General features: G+C 42.9%; 1 protein-coding gene across 2 annotated transcripts in view; it reads right to left on the bottom strand.

The window, feature by feature from the left end:
* Nucleotides 1–8,574, bottom strand: part of FOXJ3 (forkhead box J3) — a 117,301-nt gene extending 108,727 nt beyond the window's left edge. For both annotated transcript variants that reach the window (XM_073603361.1, XM_073603363.1), the window contains exon 1: nucleotides 8,450–8,574. The gene's annotated coding sequence lies outside the window, so the exon portion shown is untranslated. The remainder of the gene's footprint in view (nucleotides 1–8,449) is intronic.
* Between the last annotated feature and the right edge of the window lie 6,177 nt (nucleotides 8,575–14,751).

Genomic DNA, 14,751 nt, shown 5'->3' with positions numbered 1-14,751 from the left:
TATGAAAAACCAGAAAAAAGTCCCTGGCCCTTTCCATAAAATGCACAGATGTGAACTACATCCATAGCAAACCATGGTAAATGGACTGCAGTGTGTTTCTGTAAAACTGAAAAAGCACTAAAAAATAAATAAAATGCATAGTTGTGAAATAGGCCTAACACCTTGGATTGCAAAGTCATAACAGCAGAGTCAGAAGGTCAGTCCACCTGCCACAAATTTAACCACTTGCCGACCGTCGCACGCCGATATACGTCGGCACAATGGCAGCGGTGGGCAAATGGGCGTACCTGTACGTCCCCTTTAAGTGGCGGGGCTAGCAGGGCGCCTGCCGCATACAGCGTGACCGCGCCCCACGTACTCAATGTCCACCGGCGATCGTGTCATCGAGCTGCAGAATGGGGAGATGCCTATTTAAACAAGGTATTTTCCCGTTCTGCCTAGTGATATGACAGATCTACTGCTCCCTGTCATCAGGAGCAGTGATCGCTGTCATGTCAGTGGAAGCCCATCCCCCCCCCCCCCCCCACAGTTAGAATCACTCCCTAGGACACACTTAACCCCTTCATCGCCTCCTAGTGGTTAACCCCTTCACTGCCAGTGTCATTTACACAATAATCAGTGCATTTTTATAGCACTGATCGCTGTATAAATGACAATGGTCCCAAAATAGTGTCAAAAGTGTCCGATGTGTCCGCCATAACGTCGCAGTCACGAAGAAAGAAAAAAAAGGTGATTGTAGCCGTATTGGTGCAATCGTGACAGAGAAAATCGAGTACTGTCCGTGATACTTTTTTCAGTACTGCTTGGACCTTGAAGAGGGGGACACACCCCAAAAGCTCGTCCATGAAAAATGATATGTTAGTGTAAATTAAAAAAAAGTATCACGGACAGTACTCCATTTTCTCTGAAGAAAAAAAAAAAATGTTTTTGCAGATCGCCACCATTACTAATAATAAAAATAAAAAATAATAATAAAAATGCCATAAAACTATCCCCTATTGTGTAGACGCTATAACTTTTGCGCAAACTAATCAATATACGCTTATTGCGATTTTTTTTTTTCCCCAAAAATTTGTAGAAGAATACATATCGGCCTAAACTGAGGGAAAAATATATATTTTTGGGGGATATTTATTATAGTAAAAAATATTGCCTTTTTTTTCAAAATTGTCGCACTTGACATAAGTACCGGTATTTACTCTTCCCAACTCCATCCCAAACAAAAAGGTTTTGGCTGGAGCTGGGCTTTAAAATAACTATATATTTAAAAAAAAAAAAAAAAAAAGAGCTTTCCTCCTCCCCCCTAGAGTAGGAATGGGGTTATAACCCCTGCCAGTTTTTTTTTTTTTGCACCCACTGGGAGATTTACCTTCACTTCCTGTCCCATAGTCAAAGGAGGAAGTGAGAGTCTCCAAAGTGAAGGAATCCCGGCGTGTCACCAGTACTTGTGTCCCCTCTATTAGAGACCTGATAACACAAAATTTGGGACTTTCATTTTCGGTGATTATGGTGAAAAGGACAAATAGAGGGGACACAGACTCCCTCTCCACATTCTTTTAGCTTTGCCTTTAGTCACACGTTACGCAGTAATCCTCACCCTGTATACACACGTTCACCCCGGGTAGACAGGTACATTATGTATAGCAACTTGACAGCAAGTACACACAACTGAAATATTCATTCTAAGACTACCACACAGATGATTTCATTCCTCCTCTCCCACGACTACAAGCTTTTAAAACTCATGACAGTGAATCAGTGTAGCAGGACGCATCCACTTCTCCACACTGCAAAATCAAAGCCAAAGTAGGAGTAACCTCAGCCAGGACGGTGTGTGTAGGATCGAGAGACGCATGTCAATATTCTCAAGTGATATGACAAGAGATGGGTCAGGAAACACCTGGGAAAATAATGCCACTGTCAGTAGTACATATTTATCTATAGCAGAGATACATGTATACAGTATATCCCTATAGGAAATGACAACCTTTTTCTTTTGGCATATTAATACACACAAAACCCTTCTGATCACCTGCCGCCGATCTTGGCTCCTCCTCTTCTCCCGTGTGCCCCCATAGGAAGCTGCTTGCTATGGGGGCACACAGTGCGTGCTCGCTCCCGAGCTGTGTGCGTCTTTGGAGCAGCACTCCTCCTCATTGCTATTTGACTGTCAGCCAATGACCCCTGCTGCTGTTGCAACTCATGTCTTGTGTGAAAAGGAAGAGAGCCAAGAGAGATGCAGCCATGCACAGTGCTGGGTCTCTTCCCCCCCCCCCTACACACACAGGGAAGAGGGGAGGACAGAACAATATGAAACGTTTTGGCTTTAGAACAACTTTAAAAAAGGAACTGCACCCAGGAAGATGGGCCCATGTAGAGGGTAGAGGACTATTCACCAATTTTGTCTGTGATCTCCCTGCAGCTGCTCTTTCCCTATAACAGGCTTGCCATAGTCTGCAGTGTGTCGGTGGACATCTGGGTAGACGCAGGGGTTTGCTTCCTCGTGTCAGAGTCTCCAGCAAGGAGAACAATGTGCAGCACAGTAGTGATATCACCAAATCTCCTGAGCCTAGCAGAGTCAGCAGTGCCTTAGATCTCACCCTGCAGATATCCCCTGTCCTTCAAAACAACGGCAAGGCTACTTTATTACTGCTCAGTCCAAAGAATGCTGGGAGCCCATTCTGGCCAAAGATGCACCCTCAGGGAGGATGGTGCCAAGTCCAGAACACTCTGGGCCCACAGAAATGGGCTGGATGATGATGAAGACGATGGTAGACATTCAATCTGGGGTACAGCACTGGGGATAAGAAAAGTTCTACAGCAAAAGCGTTTTTCTTCTATTCGGACAGGCGCAAGGCATGTGAATTTTAAACTATATAAAACATTTATGGAGTTTCACATAAAGGTGACATTAATAGCCCCAATCCCTTATCATTGGGCAATAATGCTACAGTTCTTTTACCATATCATGGGATGCTATAGAATGATTAAAAGGGAGCGGATAATCTGATTTTAGTAGATAAAACAAAATGTTCTCTTTACATCAGGAGTGAGCAGCCTATGTTTACCTCCCGCAGTCACATAAAACTTGCACAGGACTAGGTATGTTCTCCAGGCCCAACCCGTGACAATGGGGGGTGTTGCCTGTGCAGGCTCTAGTGGTATATAGGATCAACCTGTTACTACTCTGCCTACGGTGAGCATAGTATAGGATCATTTAAACCAGATCCAATGAGCTGTGCTAATCAGAGGTCAGAAAGTTATAAAGCCAAAAGTCCGTCCCTACGTCATTACAGGATGCAACAGTGACATAGGGATAGGAGAGAGGAACCACAGCATTCAGCGGGAGGACGCAGACATTTGACAAAACTGCATGACCTGCTTTACAGCTCATCTCCAGACAAATCAAAACACCAACATCTTCCTCCACTGATACCTGCATGGTTTGTTTTTTACTTACTATGTGAAGAAAGACGCACTCACTTAAAAGTAGTTGCAAACCTTCACATATACCCAGTGAAGTGACTGGCCTCAGGCGATACACACAGATAAAAACAAAACAAATCCTCCTACATCAGTTGTACCTGTTTATCTGCAGTCTTCTCTACAGCAGTACAAAGTCTAAAATTTTAAAGCTTGTCTGAGAGCTCAGAAAAAAAAAAAAAAAAGGGCAGGAGAGCTGAAGTTACACTTTGCAGAGCTCAGTGAAGAGAGCTCCGACAGCTGATTGGAGGAAAGAGATACCCCCCTCCTCCACACAGGAACAGAGCTGAGGGTCCCACCCCATCACCTTTTTTCAGGAAAACTTGTCAGAAGAGACTTATGCTGAAAGCAGAGGAAGGAAGCAGCAGACAGAAATTACACTCAGTGCTCTTAATTGAGACAAGTACACACTATAAAAGGAATACACTTTGTTCATATTGTTGCGGTGTGCATTTAAAAACTACTCCATGCCGTGTTAAACTTTTTTTTCACCACGCTGCCATGATTAGAAATTAATGAAAGGTCAATGTAACATTTCAGTAATGTTAAGACCAAAAAAAAAAAAAAAAAAAAAAGTAAAATGGTGTGATGTTCTGCCACAGAGAGACAAAAAGAACTAATGCAGCCGCCGCATCCTAAATTTGAAATACTTAACTACAGTACTTACAAAGCCATCCACCACTCTGCCACTTGCCCCAAAACAAACCCCTGCTCCTTTTTTGGGGGCGACAAGCTTTACGTGATTTTTTTTTTTTTTTTTTTTTAGCCGTGTGTGTTGCAACTGCAGCAGAATCGCACTGCGTCTGAGGTGCCACTAGGAACAAAAGCACCCAAAAACGCACGTTGTGCATTCTGCCGCGATTTAGAACCGCCTTAGTCTCAAAATACCAACCTAATCGTTCTTTTTCTTCCTCCCAAGACCTCCTGCTTCTCTAGCTCCCTCGTCAGCTCCTCCCATGCTCACCTCCAGGACTTCTCCCGAGTCTCTCCCATTCTATGGAACTCCCTACCCCAATTTGTACAGCCATCTCCTACTCTGCCGGCTTTTAGGCGATCCCTGAAAACTCATCTCTTCAGAGAAGCCTATTATGTCTCCACCTAACAACTGTATTTCCACTTTCTCCACCAGCTCACCCCTCACAGTTATTGCCTTTTGTATCATCTGACCCTTCCTTTTAGATTGGAAGCTCTAAACGAGCAGGGCCCTCCGATTCCTCCTGTATTGAATTGTATTGTAACTGCACGGTCTGTCCTCATGTTGTAAAGCGCTGCACAAACTGTTGGCGCTATATAAAAATCCTGTATAATAATAATAATAATATTCTGCAGGCCGGAAATGCTCCCTGCGCCCTCTGCTGGCAGAATAGAATAGCGCAGTGGGATACATTCCCCCCCTTAACAGGGTATCATCTATGGCCAGCCTGGGTCTGACAAGCTGCCTGCTGGCTTCCATGTACCCTCAGTACATTTGCCTGCACCTGGCAAGGGCAATGCCCCCCCCCCCATCATCACGTTTCCTGGGCTCTGCTATTCATGGTGAGTGGCATTGGGTAAATGGAAGGGACACCAGTGAAAGTCCATTTGCTGACCTCCCCTGACTAGCAAGAACCCATAAGAGATAAGAAATACCTTGATCTGTGCTCCATTAGCTTCAGTGGAGACATTGAGAGTCTACTAGACCTCTGATGTCTCAGTAAGGAGAACCTATAAGTGTGAGGACACAAAGGGAACTACTGGTCCCATATGTGATAGCAATAAAGTACAAAAAAAAAAAAAAAAAAGTGTAAAAAGTTAAGGTATATCCAAGCATCAAGACCCCCTCCCCTCTAAAAAAAAAGAAAAAAAAAAAAAAAAAAATCAGACACGTTATCTGTGCTGAATGACTGATTCCTATGCATATGCGTGGGATGACATCACCCCCCACTGGCCAATCAAAGGGCAGAAAACTCAGCCCACAGAGAGATGACAGTGGCCAGTGAGGGATGTCACCACCACGTCCCCAGAAAGAGGAAGCGAGTATATTGGGGGGGGGGGGGGGGTTTAGGGATTGTAAACATCTTTTTTTATTATTATTAAAATAACAAACATGTTACACTTACCTGTTCAGTGAGCTCTTCTGGGGTCCTCCGCCGGGCACTCTATGTGCCTTCTCTTCTTCTTCGAGTGCCCCCCCCCCCATAGCAAACCATACTGCAAGCAAGTAGGCAGCGGGTGCAGGGATGGCAAAGTACATGTAAATTGCTGGATTGCCTCCGGAGTTTGGAGCGCACTTGCACACGCCCCCTGCCCTGATTGGACACAGCAGGAGTTTGGCAGACAATTTCCAGCCAATGATCTTGGCTGAGGCCTGCTGATTGACTGTATCCAATCACACACAGAGTTATGTTTACAAACACAGAACTTTCTGTGCAGTGAACAGCGATCTGTCTGGTTCTTCTCCCTTAAAAGCAGAGAGAAAAAACTGCCAGATGGTAAAGTAAAAGCAGCGCACATTACACATAGTGGGGTGAACAGTTAACCCCTTGATTGCTCCTAGATTTTAACCCCTTCTAGCCAATGTTATATATCAGCGCTGATCACGGTATTCCTGTCACTGTCCCCCAAAAGTGTCAAAATGTCGGCCGCAATATTGCAGTCCCGCTATACAGTACAGTACTAGCACTGATCACTATATATTAGTGTCACTAGCGATGTTTGTGTCAGTTAGTGTCCCTCCCAGCCAGTGTCTGTTAGCTCCAGATTGTCCGCCACACTACAAGTCGCTGGTCATCGCCATTATAGTATAGCGTCTATACCGGCATAAATTACAGTATACAGTATATACACACACCATAGATTGTAGACGCTATAACTGTCACACAAACCAATAAATATACACTCATGCTAGCCATACACGGTTAAAAAACCACTAGAAAAAGCGTTCGACTCTCCAAACGTTCGTGGGCTAATTTTGACCAAAACCACTCACGATTTTTAAATCGCGATTTAGGCCCCCCCCCTTCACAATGGTGACAGGACCAATTCGCATGACAAGTCGCACCCTATTTTTGGCAATGGAACTGTTCAAATCAGAGCGACTCCAACTTTGCGGTTCCTGCACTACTTTTGGCGATTTCAGGGGCGTCTTGCATAGACATCTGTGCATGAAGTCGCACAGATGTCAGCCAAGCCGCACCTGAAGTCACAAAGACCTACAGCTTTCAAATTGTGCGACTTCCAAGTCAGATTCAGTGTGAGTGGGGGGGGGTGGAGCTTACACACAGAAATAGGCGTCACGCACCGCGCAACCTATTCGCTTCAACAGGGCTGCCCTATGTGCGTTTGTCGCCCCAAAACAAACCCCTGCTCCTTTTCCTTTTTTTTTTTTTTTTTTTTGAGGGGGCGATAAGCTTCACGTGATTTATTATTTTTTTTTAGCCGTCTGTGTTGCAATCGCAGCAGAATCGCACTGCGTCTGAGGTGCCACTAGGAACAAAAGCACCCAAAACGCACGTCATGCATTCTGCCGCGATTTAGTACCGCCTTATGTGAACGAGGCCTAAAAGTGAGGCCCGAGCGTTAACGGCACCCCAAAACGCAGGAAGCAAAGGCCGCCCCTCCCCGTTAACGGCACCCCAAAACGCAGGAAGCAAAGGCCGCCCCTCCCCGTTAACGGCACCCCCAAAACGCAGGAAGCAAAGGCCGCCCCTCCCCGTTAACGGAACCCCAAAACACAGGAAAAGGCCGCCCCTCCCCGTTAACGGAACCCCAAAAAGCAGGAAGCAAAGGCCGCCCCTCCCCGTTAACGGAACCCCAAAAAGCAGGAAGCAAAGGCCGCCCCTCCCCGTTAACGGAACCCCAAAAAGCAGGAAGCAAAGGCTGCCCCATTTGCTTCCTGTGTTTGGGGTGCCATTAACAAGTAAAGACCGCCCCCTCCCCGTTAACGGCACCCCAAACGCAGGAAGCAAAGACCGCCCCACCCCGTTAATGGCACCCCAAAACGCAGGAAGCAAAGGCCGTCCCTTCCCGTTAACGGAACCCCAAGAAGCAGGAAGCAAAGGCCGTCCCTTCCCGTTAACGGCACCCCAAAACGCAGGGAGCAAAGGCCGCCCCTTCCCGTTAACGGTACCCCAAAAAGCAGGAAGCAAAGGCCACCCTCTTTGCTTCCTGCATTTGGGGTGCCGTTAACGGGGAGAGGGGGGGTATCGGTGGGATCTGAGGCCATGTGCACACCTCGCATGCTTTTTTTTTCACGCTTTTCTTTTGCTCGCTGTTCCCTCGGCACGCATAGAGCGAACTATTGGAGCGTTTTGCCAAGTTCCGTTTTTTTCCCGCATCTGTCCTACATTTTTGCGTGCGGCAAAAAAATAAAAATATAAAAAAAGCGCACAACCAAGAACGTGGCTAAACGTTCCCAAGGGCTGCTCTACGCATGTCGCGGGAAAAGCGTGCAACAGAAACGCGTGGGGGGGGGAACCGCTTTTTTCAAGTGTCAAGATGTGGGTGTGGTCTCAGATCCACCAATAGGAGGAGGAGTTCCTGATCTGTATACAATGTGTACTATAGAGAGGAAGGAGATTGTACAATCAGATTGTATGGTGGGTGACACCCCCGGAATGAAGCTGCCCCCCTGTACCCCTCACTATGGGGGGCCCCTCATGTCACCTCAGGGGCCCCCCACCAGCCAGGCTGTGATAGGCCATGCTGGGATTTGTGGTTCCTCAGTAGCTGGAGGAGGCCCGGCCCAGTGAGGACACGCGGGGAGGGGGGGGTGGCCCCCTTCTCTGGGGCCCTCAGCTCCTCCCCCCTCCGGGGCAGCCAGGCGCCTCCACACACCTCCCCGGTAACATGGGGGGGGGGCAGCCTCGGGCCCCAGCCAGGCGCTTCTATTCCACAGCGGCGGCCATCACAGCCCGGCCCGGGGCCCCTTTACCTCCCCTTCCCCGGGCCTCTCCCGCCCAACACACAACCCGGCCCGCCAGCTCACCTGATCGCCCGCTCCGTGCGGTCCCGACGTGTCGGCCAGGAGAGGAACAAATGCAGAGGAGCGCCGAGACTACAACTCCCGGCATGCCTCGCCCGCAGACACCGGAAGAAGGTGGGATAGGGTTCAACACGTCACAAACTTTATTGACATTGACGGCGAACAGAGAGGCTGAGGGTTCCACTCTGCATGGGCTACTCTGTCTCTCTATGCTCCTCTGCTCCTCTGCTGTACATATGTCTAGGTTTTTTCTGGCTATATTACATCTGTTTACATTTTTTTTACTTTTATATTGTCATTAATATGGTGAGCAACAGAAGACTCAACATTTTACAGTTGTCACCAGTCATGGCGTATCAAGAAACTTCAGGGCCCCCCGGTGCAAGAAACCATGAAGGGACCCCCGAGCCGGGGCCATTCCCTCCAAGCTAGGGCCCGGGGCCCAAGTGTAACCTTTGTGATCGTGGTAGTTCCACCACTGATGTCAGTAGTTTTTTATTTTTTTTTAACATTTTTTTATTTGTATTTTTTTTTTTACAACCTTGTTTTTTTTTATTATTTTTTAACCACCTTAATACCGGGCCAATTCTGACACTTCTCACATATATGTAAAAATCAACTTTTTTTCCCCTAGAAAATTACTTACAACTCCCAAACATTATATATAGTATTTATTTGTATTTTGAATTTTTTTTTTTACAACCTTGTTTTTTTTTATTATTTTTTAACCACCTTAATACCAGGCCAGTTCTGACACTTCTCACATATATGTAAAAATCAACTTTTTTTTTTTTCTTTTTTGCTAAAAAATTACTTACAACCCCCAAACATTATATATTGTATCTATTTGTATTTTATTTTCCAATTTTATTTTTCTATTATTTTTTAACCACCTCAATACCAGGCCAATTCTGACACTTCTCACATACATGTAAAAATCAACTTTTTTGATATACAATTACTTACAACCCCCAAACATTATATATTGGATTTATTTGTATTTTTTTTTTTTTTTTTTTTTTTACAACCTTGATTTTTTATTATTTTTTAACCACCTCAATACCGGGCCAATTCTGGCACTTCTCACATACATGTAAAAATCAACTTTTTTTTTTTTTGTTAGAAAATTACTTACAACCCCAAAACATTATATATCGTATTTATTTGTATTTTTTATTTTTTTACAACTTTATTTTTTATATTATTTTTTTAACCACCTCAATACCAGGCCAGTTCTGACACTTCTCACGTACATGTAAAAATCAATTTGTTTTTATTTATTTTTTTTTGCTAGAAGATTACTTACAACCCCCAAACATTATATATTGTATTTATTTGTATTTTTTTTTAACAATTTTATTTTTTTATTATTTTTTAACCACCTCAATACCAGGCCAGTTCTGACACTTCTCACAAATTTTTAAAAATCGATTTTTTTTTTTCGCTAGAAAATTACAACTCCCAAACATTTATATATTCTATTTATTTTTATTTTTTTTTTCAGTTTTACTTTTCTATTATTTTTTAACCACCTCAATATCAGGCCAATTCTGACAATTCTCACATACATGTAAAAATCAACTTTATTTGCTAGAAAATTACTTACAACCCCCAAACATTATATATTGTATTTATTTGTATTTTTTTTTATTTTTTACAACCTTGTTTTTTTATTATTTTTTAACCACCTCAATACCAGGCCAGTTCTGACACTTCTCACATACTTGTAAAAATCAACTTTTTTTTCCTAGAAAATTACTTACAACTCCCAAACATTATATATTGTATTTATTTGTATTTTTTTTCTTTTTTTTACAACTTTATTTTTTTATTATTTTTTTTAACCACCTCAATACCAGGCCAATTCTGACACTTCTCACATACATGTAAAAATCAACTTTTTTGCTATAAAATTACTTACAACCCCCAAACATTATATATTGGATTTATTTGTATTTTTTTTTTATTTTTTACAACCTTGTTTCTTTATTATTTTTTTAACCACCTCAATACCGGGCCAATTCTGGCACTTCTTACATGCATGTAAACATCAACTTTTTTTTTTTGCTAGAAAATTACTTACAACCCCCAAACATTATATATTGTAAAAAAAATTAAAAATACAAATAAATACAATATATAATGTTTGGGGGTTGTAGATAATTTTCTAGCAAAAAAAAAGTTGATTTTTACATGTATGTGAGAAGTGCCAGAATTGGCCCGGTATTGAGGTGGTTAAAAAATAGTGTCAGAACTGGTATTGAGGTGGTTAAAATTATTAAAAAATAAAAGTTGTAAAAATAATTAAAAATACAAATAAATACAACTTTATTTTTTTATTATTTTTTAACCACCTCAATACCAGGCCAGTTATGACACTTCTCACGTACATGTAAAAATCAACTTTATTTTTTATTTTTTGCTAGAAAGTTACTTACACTTGCCACACATTATATATTTTTGTTTTTTTTACAACCTTGTTTTTTTTTGTTATTTTTTTAACAACCTCAATACCAGGCCAATTCTGGCACTTTTCACATACATGTAAAAATTGACTTTTTTTTTTGGTAGAAAATTACTTACAACCCCCAAACATTATATATTGTTTTTATTTGTATTTTTTTTTTTACAACTTTATTTTTTTATAATTTTTTTAACTACCTCAATCCTGGGCCAATTCTGACACTTCTCACATACATGTTAGGCTGCATTCACACCTGAGCATTTTCAGCTTGTAAAACGCTCATTTCAAAATCTCCAAAATGCCCAACAAGCAAAATCCCATTCATTTAAATGGCCCCTGTTCACATCTGAGCGTTCTGTTGCCTGAAGCAAAACGCCTGAAGCTCAAAAAAGTACATGAGCTTCTTTTTAGGCAGATTAAAGGCTTTTTATTACTTTTTGCATTGGCAACCTTAGGACCTCAAATGCCTGTACAAAAACATTGTAAAAACTATTTATTTGTACTTTTTTTTTTTTTTTACACCTGTATTTTTTATTATTTTAATCACCTCAATACCGGGCCAACTCTGACACTTGTCACCTACATGTAAAACATTTTTTTGGGCTAGAAAATTACTTAGAACCCCCAAACACACACACATATATATATATATATATATATATATATATATATATATATATATATATATATATATATATAATATATATTTATATTTGTATATTTATTTTTTAGCAGAGACCCTAGAGAATAAAATGGCGGTCGTTGCAATATTTTACGTCACACTGTATTTGCACAGCGGTCTTTCAAACGCAATTTTTTGGGAAAAAATACACTTTCATGGATTAAAAAAAAAAAACAGTAAAGTTAGCTCAATTTACTTGTATAATGTGAAAGATGATGTTACGCCGAGTAAATAGATACCTAACATGTCACTCTTTAAAATTGCGCCCACTCATGGAATGGTGACAAACTTTGGTACTTAAAAAATCTCCATAGGCGACTCTTTAAACATTTTTAACGGTTACCTGTTTAGAGTTTTCAGAGGAGGTCAAATACTAGAATTATTGATCTCGCTCTAACGCTCACATGTGTGGTGCGAACGTTATTTACCTATGCGACCACGGCTTACGTATGCTTTCGCTTCTGCGAATGATGGGGGCGCTTTACTTTTTTTTTTTTTACTTATTATTTTATTTTAATTTATTTATTTTTTACACTGTCCCTTTAAAAAAAGGTATTTTTTTAGAGGGATCTCTAAGACCACAAATCCCTCCTTTGCACCTAAAAGCATTAAAAACGCCAAGTTTGGCTGTTTTGAATACTGACATTTTTGCTTCCAGGTTACTAGATCAGCTTTGTTCTGGTCTCTGGCCAGCTGGCAGACGTACCGTCTGGTCGGTCGGACCTCCTGGTGGGACGGGAGAGCCCCGGTGGATCAGCGGAAGGCAGCGGGAGGGGGTGGGGGGGGGTGGTCTCCTCCCGCTGCTTGTGATAAGAATCGAGCAGCTGCAGGTATCACCCCTGTACAACCACTTGAAGCAGAATGATGTACAGGTACGTGATTTTGCGGCAAGTAGTTAAAAAATCATTTTAGGCCCGAACATTACACAAAACCCCCAAACATCATATATTTTCTGAAAGCAGACATCCTAGAGAATAAAATAGTGGGAGCTCCAATTTTTATGTCACAAGATATTCCCGCAAAGGTCTAGGAAACGCAAAATTTCAGTAAAAAAACACACTAAAATGAATTTTAGGGGAAACGAATGCAATAAACTACCCAGATTTTTGGTAAAATATAAAAGACGAGGTTGCACCGCGTAAACAGATACCCAACATGTCAATCCTTAAATTTGTGAAATGCCAACAGACTTCAGTACCCTGTATTTTCTATAGGCGACGACTCAGTGGCCCCCTATAGGTCATCAGTTTAGTGTTACGGAGGAGGTCTGGTAATAGTATTATTGCTCACACTCCGGCGTGTGTGGCGATATGTGACATGTGTATCGCAATCTATGTTTTCACACGTAGACGCCCCCCGACGCATGCGTTTACGTTCGTACGTGTGTATATGTGGGGGGTGGGGGGAGGGGGGGCTCAAAAAATGTTTGAGGGGGGGATTTTATGTGCTTGGGTGTAACTTTATTTTTTTAGTTTATTTTTGTTACTTTTTTTTTATCACATAGGGGACAAAAAGTCCCGTATGTGATGATTTTTAGGCGACAGTTTCTCTCTAACTACATCCCGCCCGCCGTATAGAGAAATGACGGTGGACGGGGTGCTCTGTTGTTCTGGGACAACGTCATCTGTCCCCCCCCAGTCTCACTTTGTTGGCGGACCCACGGGGTATGCATCGCGGTGATCGCAGGCGCGCTGTGCCACTGGGGCACGGCGTGACCCCGATCTTGGTAAAGAGCCAATGACGAGATCACATGTAAACAAGGAAATGCCGGTTGTCAGCTCTCCTCGCCTCACACTGGCAGAGTGTGAGGAGAGGAGAGCCAATCAGCGGCATTTCCTCACAGCGAAGATCTGTACAGATAATCAGTGTTGATGGCAGAGAAAAAAAACGCTCCTGCGCACAAGTGGATACCCAGACAAATGTGTAATGACATAGGCCTTGCTGCCCTCAAGGATAGGGAAATCCTAGTAGTCAAAGATAAAAGAGAAAAAAGAGGGTGCACCAGCCTAGTGCATTATCTTTGGATAAAAATGTATTAAGAAGATAAAAAAGCCTACTTACAAAACATAAATGATATAATTGCAGTGTAGTAGCAGCATTCAGTTGAACATAGACAATACTCCAGAGGTCACGGAGGCAATCACAGAAATCACTGCCAACTGACGCGTTTCAAGGGGTAAGTCCCCCCTTCCTCAGAGCACAGCAGTCGCCCTGATTATCTGTGCAGCCCCAACAGTGCCCAGCAGTGATGCCAATTTGTGCCCAGCAGTGAGGCCAATCTGTGCCCATCAGTGATGCAAATCAGTGCTGCCTTTCAGTGCCCATCAGTGCCTGCTCATAAGTGCCGCCTACCAATTCCCATCAGTGCCACCTATCAGTGCTGCATATTAATGCCTCCTTATCAGTGCCCATCATTGCTGTCTCATCAGTGCCCATGCCTTGCAAAACATTCAGTGGAGCCCAGAGGAGACATGCAGGGTCTTTTAGACCAGGCCAATTTTCAGCGCTCTCACATTTTGAATAACAATTTCGTGGTCACACGTACTAAATTTTTAAATTTTTTTTCACACAAATAAAGCTTTCTATCGGTGGTATTTAATCACAGCTGGGTTTTAAAAAGACCGAAAATTTTGAAGAAAATAAAAGGACTGAAAATTTGGGGGAAAGACAAGACCGAAAATTTGGAGAAAAAAAAAAGTTTTCTGTCAGAAAATTTTGTAAATACCGTAAGTCATGTGCGCTGATGAAGCTGCACTGATAGACACTGATAGGTGGCACTGATGAGGCGGCACTGATGAGGCTGCACTGATAGATGGCACTGGTGAGGCGACACTGATAGATGGCACTGGTGAGGCGGCACTGGTGGGCATCAGGAGGCACTGATGAGGGTGTACTGATAGGTAGCTCTGATGGGCACTGGTAGGTGTTACACAAAATTTTACAGTTATCACCAAGAAAGGAAGCGAGGGAAATCTTCCCTCCCAGCACAAATCTCTACCCCCATCCATCCCTCCTCCTAGCTCAAATCCTCTCTCTCCTCAAAGTCCCACAGCACAACCCCCCCCCCCCCCCCCAAAAAAAAAATATATATATATCTTCTAGCACAAATCCTCTACCCCTCAAATTTCAAATCTCCCCCCCCCCCCCCGCTCCAAATCC

This window comes from Aquarana catesbeiana, linkage group LG10 (genome assembly GCF_042186555.1).
Source record: "Aquarana catesbeiana isolate 2022-GZ linkage group LG10, ASM4218655v1, whole genome shotgun sequence".
In the NCBI taxonomy this organism is placed as follows: domain Eukaryota; kingdom Metazoa; phylum Chordata; class Amphibia; order Anura; family Ranidae; genus Aquarana; species Aquarana catesbeiana.
This window is presented reverse-complemented; position numbering and strand designations above follow the sequence as displayed.